We start from the raw sequence: 15700 nt of genomic DNA, 5'->3' as shown, positions 1-15700 counted from the left end.
TAATTACAAAATGGATTCTAATTTAAGTTATTTGACTTTTTAATTTTTTATTTGATTTTTATTTCAAATTAAGTCTAATTTCAAATTTCAATTTAATCTCAATTGTTTTTTTTACTAATGATTCAAACTTTAATTAATTTTAATTTTCAAATAAATGTTAGAATTGATATCAAATTAATTTTAACAAATTATAGATTAATTTGATTTCATTTGATTTTATTGTTTTTTTATTTTAAATTGACATTTAGATGAGTCTTGGATTATTTCTAAAATCCATATCCATTTTTTATAACCAAATATCCATTTCCAATACCAATATACAACCACTCAATTCCGAAGTTACAAACAATTTCACCCATATTTCATAAACCATTCAAATTTTCATTCACTTTCAATTAAATATTATCTAACCAAATTACAATAGTCACTACCCAACCATTTCAATACATTCGATATATCCCAATCCATTACATATGATTTTTCTAACAGTAGCGAATCAACATCATCAAGGCCATAGCACTCCATAAGAATTCCAAAACAGCCCCGCCATCCAATGCGCTTCGTAGCCGCATCCAAGCCGAAATTCCCAAGCTAACTAATAACCTTCAGACTTTCTATTCATTCCTGAAGCAAATATGTCCAAAAATTCTGCAGTAATTAACCAATTATGCATCACACCTGCAAGTGCAAACCAAAGGATCCTGCACAAACATCAACGGTCAATAACCTGTATCAGTCCCAGGCATATTCACATTAATCCAAGCTGCAGCAGCCAACAAATAACAAGACATCAAGTAATCCCATCCTAAACTTATAACAACTCCAAAACAGTTCTCCAATAAGCTATGACGGCGACGCTTTTCGTTCCATAACAAGAATTGGTAAGAAATACAATGTTCGTTTCAATTCTGATTTTTCACTTCACATTAGCTAATATAACATATTTCCATTAGTTTCGATTAAAAGCATTATAATCAATTGAACTAACAACATTTAACATCTAACAGAATTAACAATATTCATAACAACATTTTTACTAACTGCACAAAAGAATAATTCACTATCTAACAGCATTTTCTAAATCACTTCACTAATAGAACTTTAGTAAAAACCAACATCTAACCGAATTTCCAAATTTCAACTGAATTCAGAATAGAATCATAACAAACTCCAACCGAACTTCCAACTGTCCAACGAATTTCAACCCAAATGATATCCACCTAACCTCCAACAGCATGATTCAAAGCCACAACCTGAATCCGCCCTTACTAATTGGTTGGTTAACCTCCATACAAAATCGAAAACTCCATAGCAGCCTCTAACATAACTTCCAAGGCAAATGGTTAACCTGCACGGTATGAACAAAATCAATTGAAATCAAGAAAACCAATCGCACCCAAAAAGAACTTCTTCTCAAATCTGAGTTTGATCACAGCAAAACAGTTTCACATCCTCAACCGAACCAGAAGCGGATCTAAGAACTTCATCCACACTAGAACTCCACCCTAGGATTTCCATAACAAAAACACCTACATAAGAAAACGCAAAACAGAAGAACTCAACTTCAATCCATTCTTATCAGAGAAGTTTATCCATTTTAGTGACAGTATATACCTTTTTTCAAAGTAGAAGAAGAAATTTGTAAACCACTCATGAAGGTTCTAGTTTTCAGTTCAGTAAAAAATACATCAACTCGGTAAGACGGTAAAAGTTAACAAACAGCCCAAAACGGAATTGAGACAGAAGTCAGAGAAGAAAGTGTAGCTCTGTGTTACCTCTTCCGAATTTAACAATCAAATAGGGCGACCAAAATCTGACTACCCTAAAGAGATTTCACAGAAACCCCTTTTGGATCTCCATAAGCCAACCTAAAACCCTAAGTTGTTGATATAAAAGGGGGAATCGACCACAGATGAAAGAACGGAATTTTTGGAGGCGACCACCACAAAACCCTAAATTCGAAAACGGCGAAAAAACCCAGATTGAAACGGCGAAGGAGAAGAACTTCAAAGAGAAAGCTTTGAGGTAAAGGAGGCAAATCCAAGCCTCACCGTCACTACCAAACCACCACCGAAGGTAAGCTTTATTGTTTGGATTTCTTTAAAGCCATGGATTTGTGCATTTGGGGTAAGGGTAGGGTATCGTGAGAGATGACGGTTGAGAGATGATGAGAGATTGAGAGAAGGGAAGCGGTCTTCGTGAGGAAGACGAATGGTATTTTGGGAATCTGTTTCACGATTCCTCCGTTTCTCTTTTCTTTTTATTCATTTTAAAGGCATTTAAAACCTGTTTATAATTTAATACCGTTTGGATTTTCTTGCAATTTGTTATTAATTTTTGCCTGCTGTTATTAATGATGAGTAATTTTGTGTTGTGATATTTATCATGATCCATGCTAATATGTTATGGATGTATAATGGATATTGTGTTTCGTCTTTCTTCTGGAAATGAATAGTACACGAGATAATTATTATTTTGGTTTTGTGCACCACCACGTGTCGAAAGGAGAGTGAATAGTTTTGAAATTTGAAAATTCATTTTTCTCTTTCCTTACCGACTGAGCGCCGATTTCCATTCTTCTTTCCAAGATTTTATCTTTTCTTTATTTAATATTGATATTATAATTAGATTTTAGTTGATTGGATAATTGGACCTTAGGCTCAACCTTTTTTCTATACTCCTAATTTATATGTGTACCCTATTTATTTCTTTTTATTATTTATTTTTTCTTTTATTTTTATTTTATTGCTTATCTATTTGATAAATTTTAATTATTAATTAATCAATTATACTTCTATTCAATTTTTATTTTATTATTTATAATAATCTTAGTTAATTAATCGCCTTTATTTTATAAATAGATTGCATGTGTATATTATCTCACACATGTAAATAATTATATTCAATTCACTAAACTTTCGATTTTAAATTTCACTAACTTTCTATAGTTTCGACATTTAATTCCATTTTCTCCCATTAGAATCTAGCATTCTGGTGGGAACTGGGTTATGTATAGAAAATTAATTCGATATACATATAAAATCATACAATTAATTTTATCCCTATAATGTATTTTTATTTTTAAACTATCTTTACAACCCGATTAATTTCCTTTTAAAAAACACGAGAGAAGAGGACCATTCGAATCTTGCATTCCGGTGGGAACCCTCGAATAATCAGTCCTGAGCCTTGCATTTTCGATTAACCGTTTATTTTATTTTCTTTGTTTCTTAAAACATTTAAATCAACTTATTCTTTTGTTATTTTTTAAAAATAATAATAAATAGATAAATACATATAAGTCATATTAATAAAAATTACAAAAAGAGTTTTCTATTTATTATTTTGTATTTTAGATTATGTTATAAAATATTTAAAAAATTAATTTAGTTATTTTCATTATTATTATTAGATTATGTCATAAATTTCAAAAAAAAATTAAGTTCAATATTTATTTTATTTTTATTTTATATTATGTCATAAAAATCAAAAATTAAGTTTACCATTTATTTCTAGATCATGTCATAAAAATTCATAAAAAATAAGTTTAGCATTTATTTTCTTTAAATTTCAGATCATGTTATGAAATATTCAAAAAAATCAAGTTTTCCATTTATTTACTTTTAATTTTAAATCATGCCATAAAATATTCCAAAAAAAGAGCTTACCATTTATTTTCTTTTAATTCTAGATCTTGTCATGAAAATATTCCAAGAAAAAAGAGTTTATCATTTATTTAATTTAATTCTAGATCATGTTATAAAAATTCAAAAAAATAACTTTACCTTTTATTTTATTTTAATTTAGATTATGTTATAAAATTATAAAAAAAAATTAATTTAGTTATTTTCATCATTAGTTTGAGATCATGTTATAAAAAATATTAAAAAGATTAATTTAGTCATTTTCATCATTATTTTTAGATTGTTATAATAAATATTAAATAAGGATTGATTTAGTTAGTTTGATTATTATTTTTAGATTCTGTTATAAGAATTTTATAAAAAAATATTTAATTTAGTTATTTTCATCATTATTTTAAATTATGTTATAAAAATATAAAAAAAGTTAATTTAAATATATTTATTATTATCATTAGATTATGTTATAAAAAATAAAAAGGTTATGTTTAATTTATTTTTTGTTGTTGTTATAAAAAAGTATTTAATTGTTTTATTTTCAGATTTTTTTATATAAATAATATGCATATGTCTAATATTAAATTGGTCTTATTCTCTCACTTTATTTTACTAGACATAAAAGAATATAATTGTATTTTTCTTCAACTTAATTTCTTGCCATTTTCTCTAAATGTTTGAATAACTATAGAATTATTATTTTTATATAATATCATTTTCTTTGTAGTTTTATTTATTATTGTTAGAATATTACGAATAAATAATTAAATAAATATCTAGTATTGATGTTGACTAATTAATAGAATAAAATACTTATGACTACTTTCTTAAACTTTGATCCTACCCCAAGTTATATATTTTAATCTGGTTAATTTGTTTCTTATCCCAATTAAAACGCTTTACTATTTAAGTTAAAATATTAAAACATTTTTTTGAATAACTCAAACGAAGTGGACTATTGGAATCTAGCATTCCGGTAAGAACCCTTGAACCACGCGTTTTGGAGTAATTGTTTATTTTTTCTAAAAACACATTAATTAACTTGGACAAGGAGAAGGACCGCTGGGATCAAGCATTCTGGCGTAACCCTTTGAATAGTTGATTCTCATCAAGTGTTCGTTGTCCAAATATTTTTCTTAAATAATTCGAATAAAAAAGGACCATTGGAATCTAGCATTCCAGTGGAACCCCGAGTGATTGATCCCGAGGCTCATGTCTCGTTCTCATCAAATATTCGTCTTTCAAAACTAAAAAATATACTTAACTCCTACCTTAACACTTTTTTTAATAAAGATGGAAATGGAACATGGTGTATACCGTGCACTCCTGAGACTAGGATTAGAGATAGATATCTCGCTCATCCAAGTTCTCGCCATCACTCAAAATACATCCAACCAATCAAACTCTTTTCTCGCCGTCGTGCGATTAATCAAAAACCTTTTTCATAAATGAAAGATATATTGTCTTAAGGTGATACAAAACAATGTTTCGGCCACGATTGTTGAGTCGGGATAAGTGACGCTTTTCCGAATGTAGATCTATAAATCCGTTCGATGTGTGGTATGCGTCCACTCCTCATCTGTTTTGGGTAAAACGATGTTTTTGTCGATTAATACAATATAGCTTTCGCTAAAATCGACCAAGAAACAAACATTTTTCTACCCAGAACTACGTAAGCCTTGATTTCTCTTTTGAGATACGTAGGAGCAGGATTTATAAATCTTGTCAGGCCCACTAATAAAGAACTTAGGTTTAGTCCTTCGTCAAAAAATCAAAAAACATTTTCTCTCTCTTATATTTATTCTCTCCCTCATTATAACTTAAGAAGACTAACATAAGCTAACATTCAAAACGAAACTAACTAAACGGTTCCCGTTGAGTACAACGGACATGAGGGGTGCTAATACCTTCCCCTTGCGTAACCGACTCCTGAACCCTGATATTGGTTGCGATGACCATATCTTATCCTTTCTTTTATGGGTTTTATCGATATTTCCCTTTTCCTTTTTAGGAATAAATAAAGTTCGGTGGCGACTCTGTTCAGTCCATCATTGCGAGCGTGCGATTGCGCTTCGCTTCAAAGTCGTATCCCCATTTTTCGAGGTGCGACAGCAGTTGTTTCCCCTAGCATGGCGGAGCTTGTTAATTCCCCAGTAAGTCAGAGACTGTTGTTTTCCCCGCAAAGTGCGGTGGTGGTTTCTACCCAACGAAGTCCCTGAGCGGGTCGGGTGCAGAGGAGGTTATCCCTAGTGAGGGTGGCCTATTTCCCAACAGCAGTGCTATTCCCCAGCAGGGTGGAGGTTGGAGTGTTGTCGAGTTCCTCAACAGAGTGCCTCGAGCTCCCCAGAAGAGTCCCTTGAGGGGGATGCTTTTTATGCATTCATCATAAGCATGGCATATTGCATAATAAATTGCGTAGCATTTCCATAATTATGGAGCATTGCGCTAAAAAAAACCATGCATCATCATCGCAAGCATCAGCTAGTCTCAAGCCGTGGTTACCGTTTGAGATTTGGTTTCGCCAGTTGGTGAAGATGCTACTCAAGCTGTGGTTACCGTTTGAGAAGTGGTTTCGCTAGTTGGAAAATCAGCGTTAGCATTGCAAGCATCAGTTACTCGAGCCGTGGTTACCGCTTGAGATTTGGTGTCGCCGGATGGTGAAGATGTTACTCTGAGGAGTTTAGCATCATGACGTTGGAGTAACAATGTTCCCCAGTAGTGCGATATTGGAGGAAATTTTTCTACCAGACGGAGATGGAAATAAAATCAAAGAACGTTACGCGATCAGCGCGAAAATCGAAGAATGGAGAAAAGGAAGTGTTGCGGCATTTTCTGGAGAACGGGGTTCAAATAGAGATTGGAGTTGAAGATTATATCCGGGATGAGGTCCTTAGGATTGTCTTCTGATCATGTGTCACCTTAGACTTTGGCTGAGGCCGACAGAAGTCGTTATGGGTGTCTTCTGAGGAAGAGATGCACATGTTACCTTCCTTTCGTGAAGGTGTACCCTCTGATATGTCGCCATCGGAGTGGTGTTTTGGTGTTATTTCCAACGTTGCCAGCGGAATTATCACAAGAAAGCAGAGAACGGGGTTCAAATGGAGAGAAGGAGATGCTGGGCATTTTCTGGAGAACGGGGTTCAAATGGAGAAAGGGAGACACAAGGTGTTTTCTGGAGAACGGGGTTCACAATGGCGATCGCGAGTTATCGTCAGGCGACTGGGGTTCAATTGGAGAGCGGGGTTCATTGTTTGGCAAACAAGACTACTATGAAGATGTCGGGGTTCAACTACGGTGATCCGGGATCATTCGCGCGAAAGAAAATATTTGTTCGGGGTTCAAGAAAAGCAAAAAAAAAAAAGATTATCAATCAGAAAGTTCCGGGGTTCAAGAAAAAGTAAAAGAAATAATAATAATCCCCAGCGGATACGGCGTTCAGGCCATGGTTATCCCTGTGTTACCATTTATTTTGGGTATCCAGGTCAACATTCTGTTTCGGTATTCAGGCCGACTTTCTCCGTACCAGACGGATTCTTCTTTTGAGATCGCTTCTTCGCCAATTCTGACAGGCATTGTTAATTATTTCCCATCAGAGGGCAAATTGTTCGTCTGTTCTTGGTATTCAATCACTCTTCACCCTGATCATCTGAAAGCTGAGGCTATTCATATCGACAGGTTCAAAGTGATTTGAATAGGGGCAGCTGTAACACCTCAAAATTTGCCCTCCTCTCTTGGGACTAGCTTAGCATATTGCATTTCATTTTGTAGGACATTAGGCATTACATCTTTGCATATCATATGGAAACAATGAGCAAGTCATCCTCCTAGGTCTTTCTCAGAAGATGGAGGGGTTAAAAGATTCAAGCTTGAGGGTCTCATGAATTGATCACTAATCATCTGAGGTTTGTGCTTCAATTAGGGTTTCTTGGTTCTTCAAGGAGGTTGGGTATTATTTTGGTTGAGATGGTACATCATCATCATCATCATGATTCATTATTCCTGATCATGTTCCTTGGGATTAGGGTTTTGACCTCTGGTCAACCCTAATCAGTTGCATTCTTCTAGTCAGGATTCTACAAGGATATGAGGTCTTTAATGAGATGGAGATCATCATGTGATTTTGTTGAGCTTTTATAAGCTAGGGTTTCATTGTGGAGTTATTTCATCAAATGGTTGAGGCTCAGAATCACCAGTGCATGATCAATTCATCTACCAACCATCAAAGTCAACTGTCAGGTCAACTGTGGATTTGGAGGTGGGAAGTGGTTAGAAATACTTCACTCATGTTCAAACAAGTCTCATTTGACATTTCAAACATCAACATTGAAGAATTTAAAGTCAGGTCAAAACATTCCAAAAATAGAAAGTGACCTATAATTCAAACTTGCCAAAAATGGAAAGGTTTTCAACTCAATATTACATCATCAAAAATGCTTCAAATGAAATTTTGTTGAACATGAAAGTTGTAGATCTTTCTCTCCCATTTCTAAAAAGTCCAATATCATCAATTTCTCATGTGTGGTTAAGGAGATATGATCAAAACTTGACAAGGTGTACATTGAACTTCAAATGAGCATAACTTCTCAACCAAAACTCCAAATTGGATGGCTCTTTTTGCATTGCTCATATTTTGATTTCTAGTTTCCAAATCTTGCATTACATGACATGCATTATCATCACATGAATATTTGGAAATTCACTTGATTTTTGGAGGGAAAATATGGAATTTAAAATTTGTGCATTATTTGAACATTGTGCCATTGCCTTTAGCTCCAAAACAGATTTTTGAGTGAAAATGAATCACAATTCGTGTACTGTTCACATGCATTTTCATGCATAAGGGTGAAAATCCCAATTTGCATTTACACCTCATATTTGTTAATTCCATTTGCATTGGCTTAAACTTGATTAAGGCATGATTAGTAAAACATATATAAGCCTAATCCATAACTGTTTTTCAGTTAGCTTCTCATAATTTCAGATCTAGATCTCAATTCATCAAAAAAATTCTCTCAATTTTTCTTTCAAATTCTTCAAACACAATCCACTTCTCTTGATCAATTCATGATTCTGAAGCATCATTGAGCAATATTGGACTTGGAACCAAGAGAATCCGCACCTGTTTGAAGCATATTGAAGCTTGAACTCATCAATGGTGAATCCAAATTCTGGTTGAATCACGAGCAATCGAACCTCAAGCCTTCATCCAATCAACTCTACAAGCTGCATAGAAGAAGTTTGGAGCATTGCAAGGCCTGAATCACACGAATTCCAAATCTGCACTTCAAGAGGTCACCAAATCGAATTTCTCTTTTCTCAAATTTGTTATGTCATTGTTGTAGATCTTAATGTGCTGATTAAACTGAGCTTTGAATCACAAATTTTCATGCAAAATTGAGTTAGATATGCTAGATTAAAGTTCCATGGTTGAAATTTGTTTTGCTCGATTCCAATTGTACATGATGTTTTATGCTTAATGCGTGCTTGATTCTTGCTCTATGATGAATAACCTACATGTTGATGTGCTTAATGATGAATTCTGGAAAAAATGTTCTTGATGCATCCACTGTGAAATTCTAGTTATCAGACTTTGGATGTCACACTGGTTGTTATGACATCCAATTCTGCACAGACAGGGATTATGCAGAACTTAATTGTAAGTGCAGTAAATAACACAAGTAATTGTTCACCCAGTTCAGTCCAACATGACCTACATCTGGGGGCTACCAAGCCAGGGAGGAAATCCACTATTAGTAGTATCAATTCAAAGCTAAACTCACCCGTTTACAACTTATCACTTAATCCCTACCCAATGCAATTTCAATCTTAATCTAAGATCAGAGTTCCTACTCACTCCCCCTCAATCACCTCAGTGATATTAAAAACACTTTGAAGTCACACTTCAAAAACAACTCTTGGTTATGCTTCACAGCTTAAACCAAGATACACAGCACTCACGCTTAAAAGCTTTGAGTGACACAACACTTACAACTCAATGAACACCCTATGCCAAAGCAATCATCTATTTGATAATGACTTGGCTTACAAGATACGTCTAATTCTAGACTCACAAAAATACAGCAGTGAAGTAAGATGGACACACTAAATCTTCACGCCTCAAAATCCCTGAAACTGAATGGAGGAATGCCTTCCTTTTTATATTGCAGCACCTGGGCTTTTGCACCTGTATTTTCCTGAATTTTAGGTCACATACGTTCCCTCAAATTCAATATTTAGGTTGCTAACAAATAGGCTATTTGTTAGGTTCATTGAATGTAGCTTGGTTGTTGATTTCCTGGATTTTCTCTAAGCTGTTGACTTCCTAAAGAATAGCCTGAGAAAGCTGTAACAGAAAACTGAACAACCTACAATTTAGCATATGCTGTCAGGCATGAATGTCACGACATTCAGCTTGACATCAAGGTCCATATGCTGAGTCTGTTTTCCCAGAAAACAGACTGTACATATCTGCTGACCTGTACATGATCAATATGACCATACTACAGTACCAGCTTACATTAGTAAATGTCAAAGTGTCCAACTTAACATTTACACAGTTGGCCTTAGGTTAGTTCTGTAATTCTCTTGAAGAACAAACTAACTAATATGCTGAAGTATAGCAGAACACCACTCTGCCCAATCTTCAGTAGCTGCTGTCAATGATGAATGTCACAACATCCAGTTTGACATTCAATCAGTAGGCCTTATGCCAGGTCTGGTTCTTCCTTGATAACCAGACTGCAAGTGAATACTAAGTTCTAACAGAGCTTCTGTTCCTTAGTATCTGTTGACAGGTATGAATGTCACAGCATTCAATAATCCTGTGTTAGCTAGTCCTGCAGTAACTACAATGTAGTTACATATACATGTCATGACATCAGTCAAGACATTTGTGTTTTACCATACAATGCAGCCAATTAAACACCTACAAACTCCCCCTTTGGCAAATTTTTGGCTAAAACACTTTGATCCCCATAACAGAGTTCATAGCAGCGGAATAATACTAGCTAATACACTCAGAGTGGCAGCACACTCACACACACACATGGAAGTTAAATGAAAACTTCACATAGCAGCACATATATATTAGAAGTTGCACCTAAACTTCAACATCAGCTGCAGGGGGGGGAATCTTCAGATCTGTCATGAGAGTCTGTTTGTAGAGACCCACTCTGTTTGTCAGGGGTATTGGTGGTTATTACTCCCCCTTTTTGTCACAAATGTTGCCAAAGTCAACAACATAGGCAGAGCACAATGACAGAGTTCCAGACTTGGTTTTACTTCACAGTTTCAACCAAGTTCACATCCACTTGATCTTGCTTCACAGCTTCGATCAAGTGATCACCCACTTTTGCTTTACAGTAGGTACCACCATATCAGATGCCATGATGTTGTTTCTGACATCCAGAACTACTCCTGCATGAACAGCATCCTTGAACTCCTGCAGGTACAGAGGCCTTCTCTCTGTAGGGTGTCCCCTTACCCTCTTGTATTCACCCTTGTTGCGCGCAGCATAGCTATGATATGTTGACCAATCATAGTCTTGTACAAATCGTTTAATAGGCAGAGATATTAAACAATTTATCCCAAACATCAGTGGTTGCTATAATGTCTCAGAGAGACATATTCCCAGTTTGCTCCTTAAGTTTTCAAACTGAGTAGCATCCAGAGCCTTTGTAAATATGTCAGCCAGTTGAAGATCCGTGGCTACATGTTCCAAAGTGATCACCTTGTCTTCCACCAGATCTCTGATGAAGTGGTGCCTAATGTCAATATGTTTGGTCCTGCTGTGTTGGATGGGATTCTTGGAGATGTTGATGGCACTGAGATTATCACAGAACAATGTCATGACATTTTGAGTGACATTGTACTCAGTGAGCATTTGTTTCATCCAAACCAGTTGGGAGCAACTGCTTCCAGCCGCTATGTATTCAGCCTCTGCAGTGGACAGAGAGACACAGTTCTGCTTCTTGCTGAACCACGATATGAGGTTTTCTCCTAAGAAGAAACATCCACCTGATGTGCTTTTTCTGTCATCAGCACTTCCAGCCCAATCAGCATCACAGTACCCAGATAGGACAGGCTCAGACCCATGTGAGTACAGCATCCCATAGTCACATGTCCCATTGATGTACTTGAGGATCCTTTTGACTTGATTCAAGTGACTTACCTTGGGCTCTGCTTGATATCTGGCACACACTCCAACTGCATAGGAAATGTCAGGTCTACTTGCAGTTAGATACAGCAGACTACCTATCATGCTTCTGTACAGGCCTTGATCAACACTGGGTCCTCCATCATCTTTGGTTAACTTCAGATGAGTAGGAGCTGGAGTCCTCTTGTGCCTGGCATGATCCATACCAAACTTCTTAACTATGTTCTTGGCATACTTGCTTTGGGAGAGAAACATGGAGTCCTCCATTTGGTTTACTTGCATTCCAAGGAAATAGGTCAGTTCTCCCACTAGACTCATTTCAAACTCAGATTGCATCTGGTGAACAAATTTTTTAACCATTTGTTCTGACATCCCACCAAAGACTATATCATCCACATAGATTTGAGCTATCATGATTTTGCCTTCCTCATCCTTCACAAACAAGGTTTTATCTATGCCACCCTTTCTGTATCCATTTGTGGTCAGAAATTCGGTTAACCTTTCATACCAAGCTCTGGGTGCTTGCTTCAACCCATACAAGGCTTTCTTCAGCTTGTATACATGCTCAGGTTGGTTAGGATCACAAAACCCTTTGGGTTGTTCCACATAGACTTCTTCATTCAGGTAGCCATTCAAGAATGCACTCTTCACATCCATTTGAAATAACTTAAACTTCAGGATGCATGCTACCCCCAACAGCAATCTGATGGACTCAAGTCTAGCCACAGGAGCAAATGTCTCATCAAAGTCTACTCCTTCAACTTGAGTGTATCCTTGAGCTACTAGTCTTGCTTTATTTCTAGTAATTACTCCTTTCTCATCAGATTTGTTTTTGTAGATCCACTTGGTACCAATGATGTTGGACCCTTCAGGTCTTGGAACCAGCTCCCATACTTCATGCCTTGTGAACTGCTCGAGTTCCTCTTGCATGGCAATGATCCAGTATTCATCAGTCAGGGCTTCTTTCACATTCTTTGGTTCAACCTTGGAAACAAAGCAGGAATTTGAGTTTATTCCTCTTGACCTGGTAGTTACACCACTGGTGGGATCCCCTATGATAAGATCCTTAGGGTGGTCTTTCTGAATTCTGATAGATGGCACTTTGGTAGGTGCTTCTACTTTACATTCAGGAGGAGGTTCCTGTACTTCTTCAGGCTTGACTGGACTGTCAGTTGGACTATCAAGAAATGTTTCAACATCCTCCATGACATCGGTTCCTTCCTCTTTATCATCCACAATGACATTTATGGATTCCATCAGGACATTGGTCCTGTAGTTGAACACTCTATAGGCTCTGCTGTTCGTGGAGTATCCCAGAAATACGCCTTCATCACTTTTGGGATCTAGCTTCCTTCTCTGTTCACGATCTGTGAGAATGTAGCATTTACTTCCAAAAATATGAAAGTACTTCACAGTGGGTTTTCTACCCTTCCATATTTCATACAGAGTGGAGGAGGTTCCTTTTCTCAAGGTGACTCTGTTGTGAACATAGCACGCCGTATTCATTGCTTCAGCCCAAAAGTGCATAGGGAGCTTCTTTGCATGAATCATTGCTCTGGCAGATTCTTGGATAGTTCTATTTTTTCTTTCAACTATTCCATTCTGCTGAGGAGTTATAGGGGAGGAGAACTCATGGCTTATTCCTTCAGATGAGCAGAACTCATCAAACTTGGAATTCTTGAATTCAGTGCCATGATCACTTCTAATCCGGACCACACAACTGTCCTTTTCTCTTTGAAGTCTTATGCACAGATCCTTGAAGACATCAAATGTATCTGACTTCTCTCTGATGAAGTTTATCCACGTGTATCTGGAATGGTCATCAACCACCACGTAGGCATACTTCTTCCCACCAAGACTTTCAACCTGCATAGGTCCCATTAGGTCCATGTGCAGCAGTTCCAGAACTCTGGAGGTTGTGGAATGTCCCAGCTTTGGGTGTGACATCTTGGTTTGCTTGCCCACTTGGCATTCTCCACAGACTCTTCCTTCATCAATCAGAAGCTTTGGCATTCCTCTGACTGCTTCCTTGGATATGATCTTCTTCATTCCACGTAAGTGAAGATGGCCAAGTCTTCTATGCCACAGCTTCACCTCCTGTTCTTCCTTGGCTGAGGAGCAAGTTGTGGAAAAGTTAGAGAGGTCAGGTTCCCACAGATAGCAGTTGTCTTTGGACCTGGTTCCTCTCATAACTTCCTGATTGTCACCATTTGTCACAATGCACTGCTCCTTAGTAAACTGAACATGAAAACCTTGATCACACAGCTGACTTATACTGATGAGGTTTGCAGTTAGTCCTCTTACTAACAGCACATTGTTCAGTTTTGGCACTCCAGAACAGTCCAGTTTGCCCACACCTCTGATTTTTCCTTTGGCACCATCACCAAAAGTCACATAGCTGGTGGTGTGAGGTTGAATGTCTACCAGTAGATTTTCCATACCAGTCATATGTCTTGAGCATCCACTGTCAAAGTACCAGTCTTCTCTGGAAGAAGCCCTTAGGGCAGTGTGTGCTATCCTAGCATACCATTGTTGCTTCTTAATGGGAACACATCGCTTGCGTGTGTTATGCTTAGGTCTGACAGGTGAGGCTCTGTTAGGGAAGCCATGAATCCAGTAGCAGAAGGCTTTTATATGTCCAAGCCTGCCACAGTGGTGACACCTCCAATTCTGGAATATTCTCTTCTGATGATCATTCATCCTAGCTCCTCGATGTTGAGACATCGGTTTTGACATCTGCTTGAACTTCTGAACTTTAGCCTTTGGGCGTTTGTGTTCAGCTCTTTTTCCAAATCCTAGCCCAGATTTGGTTCCAGACTGCTGTCCCACCTTTAGGATTTCTTCCAAGGTGTCAGTTCCCTTATTCATCATTCTGATGGATTTGGTCATCTGGTTCAGCTTGGAGGTCAGCAGGGCTATCTCATCATTCAGCCCTTCTATGGCAGACAGTTGTTTCTGTCTCTCATCTTCCAGTTCCTTGATGAGTTTCTTCTGCTTTTCACCTTGTGCACGCACTTCTGCACTGGTGGTACACAGCTTCTTATATGCTGCAGCAAGTTCATCAAAGGTCAGCTCATCTGCACTTGTGTCATCTTCAGAGACACACACACTAGTTAGTGCAGTGACATGTTTGGCAGATTCTAATGATCTCTTTTGCAGGTGTTGTTAGACATTTTCACTCACTTGCAGGTTGTGATGTGAAGTTTTTTTGACAAAAGATCCTCGTGGAGTCCAATCAGGGACCAGGGATTGAAGAATGGTGAAAAGATGGCGAAAGACGTACGACGATCCTTGAGGATTAATCAAGAAGACTCTTCAAAGTCTGAGGACTGGAAAGTTCGTATGAATCCAGGGAGTTCGATCTCTGTGGAGTACGGAGGAGGCGAGAATACAAGTGATGAATCATAAAAGTCTAGACGAGTCTGGGAGCTCTCAAAAGTGGAAAGCTGACACGGGATTTGGATGTTGGATACCAGGGTTCGACGAGTCGACGGGTGTTCTGCGCCAGAATTTCCTTGTTTCCCCAAGCAGAGTTGGGATTGTTACCTCCTCAGCAGATTCAAGGTCCGAGTCTTCCCTAGCAGGGTCAGGATGATTATCTCCCCAGCAGGTTTTAGATCGATGTTTCCTCAGCAGCCAGGCCTGAAGGTTGCTATTTCCCAGCGGAGGTGTCTGTGGGCAGTTGTCATACCCCGATTTTGACCCTGAAATTTTTTCCCGTCCGTCATTCATTTTTCTTTTTCTCATATATTCGAGGTTCGGAGATTCCATCTATATCTCTCCATTCATACTCATTTTCTCATTCATTCATAATTCAAAGAATTTCCATAACGTTTTTAATTTCTTTGTCAACCGTCTATTCCCAAATCCATATTGTCTCGATTTTGATAAACATTGGTCATTATCT

At 37.2% G+C, this 15700-nt stretch overlaps 1 long non-coding RNA gene across 2 annotated transcripts; it reads right to left on the bottom strand.

Moving 5' to 3' along the window:
- Positions 1–358: 358 nt before the first annotated feature.
- LOC127106358 (uncharacterized) lies at positions 359–2276 on the bottom strand. Of its 2 annotated transcripts, XR_007795348.1 has the most exons (4): positions 1776–2276; positions 1615–1661; positions 1124–1529; positions 359–701 (listed from the first exon to the last, which is right to left on the bottom strand). It is a non-coding gene; the product is annotated as an uncharacterized LOC127106358 (long non-coding RNA). The 2 variants fall into 2 exon arrangements; XR_007795347.1 differs by lacking the exon at positions 1776–2276 and having other exon boundaries at positions 1615–1769.
- Between the last annotated feature and the right edge of the window lie 13424 nt (positions 2277–15700).

The sequence above is a fragment of the Lathyrus oleraceus genome, chromosome 7 (assembly GCF_024323335.1).
Source record: "Lathyrus oleraceus cultivar Zhongwan6 chromosome 7, CAAS_Psat_ZW6_1.0, whole genome shotgun sequence".
In the NCBI taxonomy this organism is placed as follows: Eukaryota; Viridiplantae; Streptophyta; class Magnoliopsida; order Fabales; family Fabaceae; genus Lathyrus; species Lathyrus oleraceus.
The sequence above is the reverse complement of the archived record's forward strand: the minus strand, read 5'-3'. Positions and strand labels throughout refer to the sequence as shown.